At 35.9% G+C, this 15,270-nt stretch overlaps 1 protein-coding gene across 2 annotated transcripts in view; it reads right to left on the bottom strand.

Annotated features, from left to right (window-relative positions):
* Positions 1-15,270, bottom strand: part of LOC138710177 (beta-1,4-glucuronyltransferase 1-like) — a 159,996-nt gene that overhangs the window by 87,061 nt on the left and 57,665 nt on the right. The window contains exon 3 of one of the 2 annotated variants that reach the window (XR_011335143.1): positions 11,170-11,446. The exons of the other annotated variant lie outside the window; for it this stretch is intronic. The gene's annotated coding sequence lies outside the window, so the exon portion shown is untranslated. Of the gene's footprint in view, positions 1-11,169; positions 11,447-15,270 lie in introns of those variants that run through there. 2 annotated transcript variants of the gene reach the window in all.

Genomic DNA, 15,270 nt, shown 5'->3' with positions numbered 1-15,270 from the left:
CTCTTTGTTCATTAGGCGGTTATTTAGTAAGTCTATAGTTCATTACAGTGGGAGTTCAGTGTGTGAAATCATGGGCCGAGTGAGAACAGGCTACTCGTCGAAATTTAAGTTTCAAGTAGTGCGATATGCATGAGAAAATGCAAACAGAGCAGCAGAGAGGAAATTTGATATCGACAAGATGGATGAAAGCAAAGGATTCACTTGAATTTTTGTAAATAAACAGATGGAGATGGCTGGTTGAAGTGCGTGCTTTATACGTAATAAGGTACCGTATGTTACTGTATTTTATACGAAATGTGTTTCTATTTTAGAATGTCTCGAGTATAAGCGGCACTAACATTTTTTTTTACTTAGATTAGGGTGAAAAAATGCGGCCTATAAACGGGCAAATAGTGCATAAAGGTACAGTACAGATGTTTTCCAGAAACCCCTGGATAAATCCAAGACACTTATTTTATCAGTATTCCGGGGTTCCCAAGGGCAAGTGAAATCTCCAAATTTCCCTCTAGAGTCATTGAAGTAGTAGCGTCAATGGAATGGGAAATCTAAACTGAATTCTAAACTTTTGAATGAGATGAAGGTGATAATGCCGGTGAAATGAGTTCGGGGTCCAGCACCGAGAGTTATCCAGCATTTGCTCATGTTGGGTTGAGGGAAAACCTCGAAAAAATCTCAACCAGGCAACTTGCCCCAACCGGGAATCGAACTCGGGCCACCTGGTTTCGGGGCCAGACGTGCTAACCGTTACTTCACAGGTGTGGACTAGAAAGAACGTATTACGTAAATGTAATGAACTCCATAAGCTAAGGAATGGGCAGACACTATGATAGCTTTTACGTAAGTTCCGGTCCGAAATCTGTCCCTTCGAGCAGTACAGTAAATACAGAGAACGCCCTCTGTATTTACTGTACTACTCTACTGGATGAACGTGGCACCAAAATAGCAGATCTCTCAGATCAGCTGATCTCGGGCAAAACATTACACAGTATGCTGTACGTACATGTAATGTATTACAAATATTACGAAAATGACAGCCTACCCTAGAATGTATTAAAATAAAACAAAAGTTTTGATAGATCGTAATTTAACAAGTGTCTTGTTTTAATGGCTTGTTTTATAGTACAATATGAAATAACTTAAAGATAAGCCTGCTATAATTGTCTCATGAAAATATGGGGTAAGTTTACTGTCAACTTTTTTGTAAGGAAATTGAAGCTAGAAGTTACTGAAAAATATATTAAGACTGAAACAAAGGAGTTGACTCAATAAAGGGCACTATTGTTTTTAAAAAATGTTCACGAATATTCATGGCAATTTCCTTACGTCACTTGACAGTACTTTGCACTCTTTTTGTCTGACAGTACTCTTCATGAAGCTTCCAGTTCCACTAAGGGTAAAAAACATGAGTGAAAACATAGGTTATGTAACTTTTATTGATATGAAAACTGTAATACACTCAGGGACAAAAAAAAACCGGACACTTTAATATTTGCTGGTATTTTGCAAAACATTATCTTCTCATACAATATTATGGTAGCCATCTGTTTTTAAGGAGACGTGTATACATTGTTGCTTGTTTTTTGTTTTATAAACAAGCCATTACAACCAAATATTCCAATTTTGCTTTCGGAGTCTCAGCTATAACAATTTTGTCTCAACCATTTTGTGCTTCATTATCGTTATCATTCGTTATTTCTTTATTTTTACATTTTCTGAGTTTAAGTGGGGTTGTAACATTTGTCTTAAAACAAGATGCGACCTGAAGATGTGGCTCGAGCTGTAGCCCTTTACGATGATGGACGTAGTGTACGTTACATTGCAAATGTTATGAATATGGCTAGAAGCAAACCCATGATGCCATAAAACGGTATAGAGAGACCCTAGAATATACGAGAAGACCAGGTTCGGGTCGTCCAAGAGCCACAAATCCAAATGAAGACAGGTATATGGTGTTGAGAGTTCTTAGGGAGCGCAACCTGCCAGCTACTAGTGTAGCCCAGCAATTTGTTAACATGCATGGACGCCCAATTTCGGCCAAAACAGTTAGAAGGAGGTTGAAAGCAAGAGGACTGATATCAAGTAGACTTGCAACTGGTCCCAGACTTCTCAGGATGCATCGAGTTGAACGACTGCGTTTTGCAAATGATCACAGGGATTGGAGAAATGGACAGTGGAGCTGTGTTCTGTTCACCGATGAGTCCCATTTAAATCTGTGCTCACCTGATGGACATGAAAGAGTTTGGAGAAGGAGGGGAGAACGATTTTCACAGTGTTGCACTTCCGAAAATGTGCCGTATGGAGGTGGTGGAGTGATGGTTTGGGAAGGAGTGTGTACGGATGCTCGTACGCAGTTGGTTTTTGTTGAAAATGGAAGACTAACAGCTGATAGGTATATAAATGAATGTTTGGCTGATCATGTTGTGCCATTTGGCCAATTTGTAGGCGATAATTTTGTTTTAATGCATGATAACGCACGGCCGTATATTGCCCATGCGGTCGGAGATTATCTCCAAGAAGTGGGAATCCATGTTCTTCCATGGCCAGCAAGGAGTCCAGACATGAACCCAATTGAACACGTGTGGAACATGCTGGGACGGCGTTTTAAGAATAGACGACCGAGAGCAGAATCGTTACAAGAGTTGAGGCGAGCACTTGGCGAAGAATGGGAACTTATTCCTCAAGAAAGCATTGCTAACCAAATTGAGAGCATGCCAAGACGTATGGATGCAGTTATTCAAGCCAGAGGGGGTAATACCCGTTACTAAAAAGAGTTTTTAATGTTTAAGGCACCATAAAATTAAAAAATAGTTTGACCAAACGATGCCATAGTTATACGCCCTTTGTAATTTTTGGTAAATTTTCTCATCAGAGATTTTTTTTTCAAATGTTGTCGTATAAGGTGCTAAATGAAACATTATTTTGTTTAAATGGGTTTTGTTTCATTTTGAAATAATTGGCAACAAAATACAAGCAAATATAGAAGTGTCCGGTTTTTTTTTGTCCCTGAGTGTATTTTGAGGAAGTTATGTCTTATATTATAGTCGCTTTGATTTTGTGATTAACACCTTGAGGGCTCCGTGCATCACTCAATTGGCTGAGTATGACAAGGAATCAAGGAAACGCCAACGCCCAAATTTCTGGATCATTGATCAATACTTCGATGCCATTTTCTTGAGATAGTTTTGAAAATTGGTGGTGCTATAATTAAATTTTCGGCTAAACTAGCGCTGTGGTAGTTCACTTTGTACTCAGTTTATACATCTTGCTTATTTGAATCTGCGATAGGTTAGATTTGGTTAGTTTAGGAGTTTGTTATGCCTTGCATATTCGATCAACTGCATATCTATAAAAAATTCCCTTCTAAATTAAACTATTTTTACTTCCGAAATCACGAGAACTACTCCAACGCTAGTTTCATCTAGATAACTGCTTCAGTTCATCCATAGACGCTTAGCCAGGGGGGAGCCGAGCGGGCCATCATCATTTCTACAATTTAATAGTACATACACTGTAGTTACTTTGCTGAAATAACTTGAGACCTATTGAAGATTCGATTGCAAAACTGAAACAGCCACACGAAACAACTAGGGTAATTTGATAACTTGAGGTAGGCCTAGTCCTATTTGTTTTTCTTTATTTGAATTCGGAACCGTGATAATGAGCATTCGACAAACACAGATACTTCTGATCTTTTTTTTTAATCAAATTGCTAGCAGTGAGGAAATCGTACACGTGTGGAAGTTTTCCGAAATAAACATAATTAAATAACGTTATCGCGCTTTAATACATTGCAGTGAGGTTATTAATATGCATCAAGTGTAACCACCTATGAAATATTATCGTTATTTCTCTTTTTCTTTTGCCAAAATCAATCCAAAACACTCATATTCCACTAGACATATATTGGCATTTCCATATCCCATATCGCTTCGGCCCTAGATCAGCTGATCGAACTCTGGTGCCACTACCCAGCAAGCCTTGCCCCTTCTATCTATTTTATGTTCGAAGGTTTTTAATTGTCACAAATAGGATATTATGCGTAAGGGATGCAAACATCGCATTCTAACATATCAAAATTAAATTGTCTTATATGTTCAAATTGCTTGTTACTGTACAGTACATATTTTATAACATTAAATTCTGAGAAACTGGGTGAAGTTAATGTTATTGGCTGGTTCGGAAACATGGGTGAGACAGACTGATATTCATTTACTTACGAGGGTGAGTCAAATCAAACTTTAAAACTATTATAATAAATATTCGAAATTTCGCGTTATTTTCCTATAAGTTGGCAGTGCTGTTACCAATGCTGTAAAGAATGCCCTAAGGTGGCAGTATAGTGCAGACAAGCATAGAGTCCCTCGATAATAATATTTTAATGTAAGAGTTGAGACAATGAGCATACACCTTCTGATTGGTTGCATCAAATCATGACTTCCATTAACATACAATGAATAAATCTAGGTACACATATTATGTACTTAAGTAATAAATTAGTCGATGAAATAATACATCACTCATTATCTCCAATGTATAGACTCTAGAGTCCCTTTACAATGAGAATTGAGTAGTTTCATGGACTCTGATCCTCTCAACATTTAAAATATATAATCATTTGACAGCACTGAAAATAGAAAAGCAAATCTCCTATGAGAAGAAAAACTATAGACACATATATTCTGTACCAATATTAAACAAATTTGATACACAATTTTATATTATATTATTTTATAGTACAATTTATTTATTAATAATACCAGCCTATGAGGCAATTGGGAAGAAGAAGAAAATAAGGAAAAAGGCAGGTGTAAGAATTTAGAATGAAACCATAGAACAAGCAGTGAATGAAAAATGAAAAGCATAAATACAATTTCTACAAATGCAAACTGAAGAATCTAAAGAACAGTACAAGCAAAAACGAAACCATGTCAAAAAATTAATAACAAATGCACATAAAGAATCTTGGGATCAATTTATGACACAGATTGAAAACGATGTACATGGTCGACAAACTATATCTTATAAAATTATGAAGCATCTCAATCAATCAGAAAGAGATACAGCAAATATAAATGTAATAGACAAAGAGCAGTGGAAGCGACATTATAGATCATTGTGGTGCAACGAAAAATCAGGAATGGAAATAGAAGAAAATACACCTAGCTATGATACCTCGGTCGATCCAATTACATTAGAAGAACTGAAAACAGCACTAGGCAATATGAAAAATAGAAAGGCTTGTGGACCCGATGGCATAAACACTGAATTATTGAAATATGGAGGTTTAATCCTACATTTGAGACTACTACTTTTACTAAATGAATGCTGGAGAAGTTACACAATTCCCAAGACTTGGAAAGTAGCAGAAGTAATTTCACTTTTTAAAAAAGGAGAAAGAAATAATTGTAAAAACTACAGAGGAATAAGCCTTTTAAATACTACTTATAAAATATATACTAAAATAATTAATAATCGCCTAAAAATGATATCTGAAGTGAATCTAGAAGAAGAGCAGATGGGTTTTAGAAAAGGGCGCTCATGCAGTGACAATATTTTTAGTATAAAGAGAATTTTAGAGAAACGACGAGAAGTCAATGTAGAAACGCACATAGCTTTCGTTGACTTCGATAAAGCTTTTGATTGTGTAGAACGATCCATATTATGGAAAATAATGTATAATAAAGGTTACCCTCCACATTTGATAGAAATAATAAAATGCCTCTACACAGATACAAAGATAATAATAAACACAGGAACATCGAAAACAGAAGAAATAAGAATAAATCAAGTACTCAGACAAGGTTGTAGCCTATCACCTAGTCTCTTCAACATATATCTAGATGACTTAATTAAAAAATGGAAAATGGAGGTGAATCCAGGTATAAAGATTAGTAAAGATACATTTTTAAATATTCTAATGTTTGCCGATGATGTAACATTAATAGAAGTCAGTGAAGAAAAATTGCAATATGCCATTCACAAACTACACCTACTAGGAAAAGAAGACTATAATTTGAGCATATCAACTCATAAAACTAAAGTAATGGCCCACAGTGGTAAATTTCCAATTCGTACAAAAATAATAGTTGATAATAAGCTAATAGAACAAGTATCTCATTTTGATTATTTAGGTTGTAATATAACTTATGATGTAGATAGAGATATTGACAACAAAATAAGCAAATTTCAGTGGATATGCGGAACAATAAATAGAACACTAAAAAATAAAACTAGAAAAGAAACAAAACTAAAGTTCTATAAAACTATGGCAGTACCTGTGTTGACATATGGAAGCGAATCATGGATAATTAAAGAACGAGATAAAAGTAAATTACTGGCTGCAGAGATGAGGTGTCTTCGCAGAGTAAAGGGATGTACAAGAAGGGATCTGATAAGAAATGAGGATATCCGTAAAGAATTAAATATATACAACATAAACGATAAAGTTGAAGATTATAGAGGAAAGTGGAAAGAACACCTGTCTCGAATGGATAATGAAAGAATTCCAGCACTGATACAACAATACCAACCTGAAGGCAAAAGAGATGTCGGACGTCCTAGGAAGAGGTGGAACTGAATAAAATGTGAAGACGGAACAGGCACTAAGCCTAAACCATGAAGTGAAGATGATGATGATAATACATAAAAAATATTTCTACAGGTAGTTTATCACTGAGGAATAAGGAAAACTTGTTAACTTGTATTTTACTAGAAGCAAAGCCGTTGTGAGTACTTACTGAATTATGAAGTAAGGTAGGTGATATTCGGAGCCTGTGTATTAATTCTTACATTCAATTGTTATTGTCGGCTGTTTGGCGCAGTTGGTATAACGCTGGCCTTCTGTGCCCGAGGTTGCGGGATCGATCCCTACCCATGTCGATGGCATTTAAGTGTGCTTAAATGCAACAGGGTCATGTCAATAGATATACTAGATGTAAAAGAACTCCTGCGGGACAAAATTCCGGCACACTGCCGACGCTGATATAACCTCGGCAGTTGCGAGCGTTGTTAAATAGAACATAACATTTGACATTTAAATTATTATCGCGGAAATCTAGACAAGCTAAACGCTGTCACAGTAACAGCATGGATGAATATAATAGCATGCAAACTGCTATCAGCACCATTTACTTTTTGCCCTGCCGAAGTAAGAAGACCAGCATCCGGTGTGAACATTAGTACTCCTTGATGGGTAGATCCTCCAGAGTTCTCCACTTATCCGTCAGGGTTAGACAGTTGAGTTAGAAGAGAAGACAAGATGGAAGTTAGAAAATTGCAAATAAAATGGAGGCAAATGTTCTGTTCCTAGATGTAAGTAGTAAATTTGCGTATATGCAGTGTATGTTAAATAGTGATGTTTATGAATCTTGTTAAAATAGTGTTGTTGAATGTATTGTAAAATAGTAGACAGATAATTGAAAATATTACATTTTTGTTGTTTAGTTAACGGTCACAAGATAGGGCTGAACGTCACAAGTGATATCAACAAGGCATGACTTATGAGACAACTAGGCTATAAGCCAATGAGGTAGGGTGGTCAGCTCCTTTCCCCTCCATTGCATACATCCCCGATTAGCTACATATTACACTGAACATACTTCAGATGTATAAAAACAAATGTTCTTCCTCTGGCATATATTGTCAAATGAGAAGTACTGCCTCATAATAGATGTACATATAATATCAAGAGGAGGTAGAAATATTATATTACTAACTACTTTTTGCAGACTTTTCCAATGCACTATACAGTAAATACCCAAGGCATACAATTTCAAATACGAAATCTTTTGTTTTCTTCTGTCTTTTTTTGGATGTATTTTAATAAAGGAGGTAGTGTAACATAGACTATCTCTTTCCTCTTACTGTTGACTTCAATATGAATTTTTAGTGGAAGATGGGAGAAATAAAAGTTTAAATGGTTTACTTTAAATTTGTAGTTTCAGAGGAGGGAATTTCTTATGCACGTAATTATACTTTTCGCCATTTGGTGCCCTGCTAGATGAGTGGAAAAATTAGTTATATATTTCGCCACTTGGTATGCTACTACATGCCTGGAGTAAAACAGGGTCAGGAAAATAAATTTCTAAATTAGCGCCACTAGCATTTGAAACGGGAAAGTCAATAAGTTTACCATCCTATTATTCACCAATGGTACAAGTTTAAAGATAGCCGCTCCATTTTCGACATGCACCAACGAAGAACAACGTTCTATCATGTTTTCTGAGCAGTGATACTGTGAAACCTACTGAAATCCATCGACAAATGAAGTCCAGTATGGTGATGCATGTTTATCACAGCAGCAAGTGAACGAGTGAGTAGAAGCCTGGTAGAAGGTTCAGAAACGGTGTGGTTTCTGTAACAGACGCTCCTCTCCTGGGTCAGGCACACCGAGTTGTGACAGCAGAGTCTATTGCAACAATTAAAGTCATAGAGATGGAAATAGCCGTGTGATTTGTGATGGCGGATGAAACAGCCGTAATTCTTAATATTAGTCATGGCTCAGCATATGATGCTCTTAAGTTTCGCAAAGTGTGGGTATCACAAGGGTGAGTATCACGGCAGCTCACTCCAGAATTGAAAGAGCGGCGCTTTGAAGGAGCAGGTCATGGCTTCCTTGCGAGAATAGTTACTGGAGACGAAACCTGGATACAACACCATCAACTCGTAGCAAGCATGGAATGGCACCATTCCTCACCACCAAAACCTAATAGCTTTCGGACGCAGCCATCTGCAGGGAAAGTTGTGCTGACTCTTTGGAACGAACGAGGCGTAATCTTGGAACACTATACACATAGGAGGAACACTGTCACCAGTGTTTTATATTAAGATGTGTTAAAATCATCTTCGCACTATAATCAAATCAATGCTATGGGACGTCTGACTGCAGTTATCATTTTGATACATGACAATGTCAGAGGGCATACTGGGATAGTTGGAAATGAGAGAGCCGATGAATTGGCAAAGATGGCAGCCAACTCTGATGTGCCACTGTCGTACAATTTATGTCTGCTATCCTATATAAAAAAGTAGCCAAAGAACATTATATGCAAGAATGGAACGAAAGATTGGTCAATAGTGAAAGGGAATTCTTACAAAAGAGCTATATTTTCCAACGGTCTATGATCGTAATAAATGTAAAGTAATGACGCCAAATTTCGTACTGACACAGTTTTTGACTGGGCATGGAAAATTCGGGGAACACTTAAATAGATTCCATATTAAAGACGATGCAACTTGCATTTGTGGGGAGGAATCTCAAGATGTCAAACATGTATTATATGATTGTCCAATCTTTTGCCGTGAAAGATACGAGCTTGAGTTGTTACTGAACACTTTAAACTATACATTTACCAAACCGTTAACCAATATACTTACCAACTCTAAATCATATAAGTATTTCATGTCCTTCTTGAAAGAATATTCGTGAAACTGTAAAATGTTAAATTATTCCGGGAAAAAAATCGTATTATTTCTAATCAACTGTAATGAAACTGTAGGCCTAAGTCTTCAATTTTGCATACTATAATATTGTACTATTGGTTTTAATTTTTATTTTAATTATGCATTTGATTTCTAATTTTGAGCCATTTCTTGAAATACCTGATTATTGCCAATTGTTGTTACTAAATAATGTATTTAATTCGTAAATTTTAAGCCATCTCTTAGTATAGCTATTTATTGCTTCTAAAATAACATGTTTAATAGCTATTTTATATATATATATATATATATAAAATTATATATATATATATATATATATTTCTTCCCATAACCATTAGATATAAATATAGAGACATGCTTTGAGGCTTTATGAAACGATCCAATCTTTCATTAAGGTGCATTCTTATACATAATTCATGTGAATTGCAACCTTGACCACAATTTTGTATTATAATTTTATTATTGTTTATTGCTTATAAAATATATTTTGATGTCAACTATAACCCTAATATACCTCAGGGTGAAACAGGGTTTATTAAATTGGATAATAAAAAAAATGGTCGGCCTCACACTGACCGAGTAATAGATGCAACCATCAATGAACATCATTATGACACTCTTCCACACCCTTCATCCTCACCAGACTTCGGTCCGAGTGATTACCACATGTCTGCACAACTCAAAGAGGCAGTGCATGAGTGGCTGCGCACCAAAACATATTTTAGAGGAATCCATGCACTTTGTAGGCGCTGGAGGATCTGTGTTGAACGTCAAGCATATTACGAGTATGTTGATAAATTATACACTTATGAATAATTTCGAGGGAAAAATTATTCCGGGGCCGGGCTTTGAACCCAGGACCTTTGGTTAAACGTTCGATGTCCGGCCCCGGAACAATTTTTCCCTCGAAATTATTCAAATCAACATTACAGGGAGTTATACCTGAAAGCTTGATTTGCATTATACACTTATGTTTGACTTTTGTTTAATCAATTAAATTTAAAAAAAAATTGAAGTTTTCATTTTAATCTCTCTCGTAATAATGCCGGATGTGGATAATGTATTTCTTCTGGATTTCTTCTTGCATTTCAAATACTCTTATTGAGTTGTACAGATCACTTCCGACACAGTTGAAAATTAGATAAATTGATTAACTTTAATCTTATTCCTCCATGACTTGCATCTAAACTAGTTTTTATTTGAACGTCATTAGCAACTTAAACAACAATTTTATTCGCAGCAGTGAATTAAACATTTGTATCTCACAGCAATGTATTTTTAATATCACTCCCCCATAACATCCAACACATTATCTACGATAAAATCCATACATTCATTCATGTATCTATAACTGGTATCTAAACTGGTCTTTCTTTCATCGTCCTTAACAACCTAAACAATAGCTTCATTCACAGTAGTGAATTAGAAGTATTTTAATCACTCTCTTCATGACAACCAACACATTAGCAACAGTGAAATCCATAAATTATTGATTACTTTATAACTGCTTCACAAACAGCAGATTACAAAGGAATGGCCTATAATATTTAAACTTAATTTATATATTAGTAATGGATAAAATAGTGTACAGCGCACAAGAGTAAACAGATCGCACGCTCTCGTGGAAATTACCGGCTTCGCCTCGGGGGCTAAACTTTCTACTTAAGGATGAAATCTAATTTTATCCTTTACACTATAAATTACTATTATTGTAATCATGTATGAATATACGTTAAAACATTAAAACAATTTATTAGTATATAAATTTAACACATTATTTTCAACACATTTTCGTAAATAACATACGTAATATAAATCATTACAAAACCAATAAAAAAGACTCTCATATCATACTAAGTACTATACATTCACTCAAAAATTCATTCCAGGCATCTTTAGTTCTTCACAGCCGTTACTCTTCCCTTGGTATTTTGCTTGTTTCCTCGCCTTCCTTTCTTTTGATTGGCATATCTGCGACATCGTCCAGGACCCACGTATATAAATTCTGTGAAACAAATTTATAATTAAAAATTAATTAAAAATAATATAGGTCACCTTCGTAAAAATTTCAGTTCTGATGGACTGCCAGACGGTGAAATTATGACAGAAAGCAGAATAGATCATCTGAAAAATGTATTATACTCGTATTTCATATGCTCAATTAAAGTGATAACGTTTCTTGCTTTATTATAGAGAAAGCTTCGACGAAGCAAGTGGAGTACGAAAACGATGAAAGCTTTCTTTTCCTTCCGGCAGAAAAAAAAAGTTAAGTTTTCATGATCCCGCGACATTTTAGGCCCCCGACAAATAAATAAACTTTAAATACTCTCCCGAAATTATTTTCCGCTATGCGAGCTACCTGTAAATATTTTCTAGGTGGAGAAATCCTCTGCCGATTGCCTGGTTGGTTTCTCAGCAATGATCATATAAATAAGCATCACAACATTATGGTCTGAGTTTACCGACGAAAGAACACAGTAATTATAAATATTGAGCTTATTTCCTTTTCTTAAATCTTGTATATTAATGTATCTATACCTATAGCTTATTTTTGTCTATTAAAATAGCCCCGATATTCCTGTTTTGCAGGGACTTGGTTAAAACTGACGTTGAGTTGTATGTGTTAATTTTTTTAAGTCTGCATTCGTTATACGAATTCCCCGAAGATAGTAAGGTAGGTAAAAGTGGAGTTTCGTGTGGTTGTAGAGAATATTTTCAGTGTTGCTCTCTACGCGAAAATAATGTCTCTTTAACAAATAATTACAATGAATTAATTTTTCACACGCCGCACTGCATTTTTTTCTCCATAAATGTCATATGAATTTCATAACGACTCGCTGTCAATTCTATTATGATTATACTACTATGATTGATCTCTACGTATGATTTAACTGTAATGGTGTTAACCAAAAGGGTTTCAAAGTGTTTCGAAGCCTTGTCCAAAGGAATCTATATAAACAACACTATGGATATTTATGACTGACGTGAGATTGTGACTGATTACTGCGCACACAAGTGCGGTTGTGTAAATATTTCACCAAATGGAATTATGCCCCATCCCATCTTTTAAAATGATAGGTTTAAATAAACTTGTCAAATTAATACAATTAATTAACCTAGGGCCGTATAAATCTTGACACGTATTGTACGCAATACCATGCCACGAAAGAATGTATGACTTGAATGAACGACTGAGAGGGGGGAAATGGAAGTCGAAATTTAAAAGATACTCGAAAACCCGTCCTTGCAAGGAATTTCGGATCCGAGAAAAACAGAATATAATGAACTCCAAATCTTTTGGCCTCTTGTCTCACTCTGAGATTCGCTGGTCCACTAGAGCTCTAGAAAATATTGGAGGGGGAAAATATCGAAAATGGACGTAACCTGATAGCCACCATATAACGGGGGTGAAGGAGATGCTGTGGAGGAAGAAGAAACGCTGGAAGTTTAAGTCTGCACATCGAAAGGTAGCCTACTGTGTCCTTTCGCAGTGCAAGTGGAATCGAGTAAATTCGCTCGTGTAACAGGGTTGATGTTCGAAAGCTAAGCCAAGATCGCCGGAAGAAACGCCGGGAGCTGTAAATCTGCACTTTGAAAGGTCAGTGTCCTTTCGCAGTGCAAATAGGAGTCGAGTAAACTCGTTCATGTAACAGTTAATGTGTGAAAGCTAAGCCAGGGCATGTATGTCGAAAATTTATGTTTGGAAAAATACCAGGGGCAGGGGATGATGTATGATTTATACATTTATAAGTAATGAGAAAATGTTAATATAGCTCTGAATAATTTACTGAACTTACAATGGGTCCTTATTCCATTCACCCACTCTATTAACAACGTCTAGCAGAATGATATTTTTTCAAAGTGCTCTATTATGTTAAAGGAAGTCACAGAATAAATATATCATCGTGTTCCTTCTTGTTTTAAAAACTTCCTTTGCTTACCTTTATCACCTACCATGTTCAACATATACTTGGAGGATTTAGTAAAAAACTGTTTTCAGAACATAGGAGGGGTTATAGTAGGAGGAAGAAGAATAAAGTGCATAAGCTTCAAATACTTGAGGTATATTATAAGCAGTAACATGAGCTGTTGCCATGAAGTCAAAAAGAGGACAGCAATGGCAAAGGAAGTTTTAAAAACAAAAAGGAGCATCTTGTACGGACCTCTGGAAAAAGAAGTAAGGAAGAGACTAATGAATTTCTTCATGTAGAGTGTGGCATTGTATGAGGCAGAAACATGAACATTACAACGGAGTGAAGAGAAGCGAATAGAAGGATTTGAAATGTGGTTGTGGATAAGAATGAAGCGTGTGGAATGGACAGACAGAATAAGAAATGAAGCTGTGTTGTAAAGAGTGGGCGAAAAAAGAATAATGCTGAAACTGATCAGGAAAACAAAAAGGAATTGGTTGGATCACTGGATGAGTAGAAACTACTGAAAGATGCAGTGGAAGGTATGGTGAATTGGAGAAGAGTTCGGGATAGAAGAAGATATCAGATGATAGAAGACATTAAGATATATGAATCATATGCTGAGATTAAAGGGAAGGCAGAAAATAGGAAAGATTAGAGAATTCTGGGTTTGGAGTGAAAGATCTACCCTTGAGCATGAAACTATGAATGAATGATCAGTAAGTAGTCCTGTAATGATCCTTAACTCCGAATGGATGATAAATAAGTAGACCTGTAATAGTCCTTAACTCCGAATGAATAATGAGTAAGTATAGCCTACTTGTAATAGTCCTAAACTCTAAATGAATGATAAGTAAGTAGTAGATCTGTTGTAGTCCTTAACTCCGAATGAATGATCAATAAGTAGGCCTGTAATAGTCCTTAACACAGAATGAATGATAACTAAGCAGACTTATAATAGTCCTTAACTCCGAATGAATGGTAAGTAAGTAGACTTGTAATAGCCCTTAACTCCGAATGAATGATCAGTAAGTAAGCCTGTAATAGTCCTTAACTTCGAATAAATGATCAGTAAGTATACCTGTAATAATCCTAAACTCCAAATGAATGATCAGTAAGTAGACCTGTAATAGTCCTTAACTCTGAATGAGTAATCAATAAGTAGGCCTGAAGTAATCCTTAACTCCCAATGAGTGATAAGTAAGTAGACTTGTAATAGTCCTTAACTCCGAATGAATGGTAAGAAAGTAGACTTGTAATGGTCCTTAACTCCGAATGAATGATCAGTAAGTAGACCTCTAGTAGTCCTTAACTTCGGTTGAATGATCAGTAAGTAGGCCTGTAGTAGTCCTTAACTCCAAATGAATGATAAGTAAATAGATCTGTAATAGTCCTTAACTCCGAATGAATGATCAGTTAGTAGACATGTAGTGGTCCTTACCTCCGAATGAATTATCAGTAAGTAGACCTGTAATGGTCCTTAACTCCGAATGAATAATCAGTAAGTAGACATGTAATGGTTCTTAACTCCTTTTCGTTAATTTTGAGCTATTTATTAGTCATTTCCTGCGATAAGGTTGTGGATTTCTTTATATTTGATAAGGCCACCAGAACAGTCAATACCTTATGCAATACCTACATCTTTGTGTCCTGACACCCACATCAAGATAACCTGCTCGGACGGTCACTCGGATGCTACTCGTATCGTACGTAGCAACAGGTTATTCGAATACCGACATCCGACACGAGTGGACTAGGACCGTTCTCAACTTATAGTCCGATTGGCTAGGAGTGTGAATTAAAAATAGCGTCGAAAAGATCTCACTCAAGAAAAGAGACAAAACGTGAAACGATACAGTTTGTCGAGTTGTACGAAACAAAAGAAGTGATATGGAATTTCAGACTATCTTCCTCTTCT

Source organism: Periplaneta americana, chromosome 12, assembly GCF_040183065.1.
Source record: "Periplaneta americana isolate PAMFEO1 chromosome 12, P.americana_PAMFEO1_priV1, whole genome shotgun sequence".
In the NCBI taxonomy this organism is placed as follows: domain Eukaryota; kingdom Metazoa; phylum Arthropoda; class Insecta; order Blattodea; family Blattidae; genus Periplaneta; species Periplaneta americana.
The sequence above is the reverse complement of the archived record's forward strand: the minus strand, read 5'-3'. Positions and strand labels throughout refer to the sequence as shown.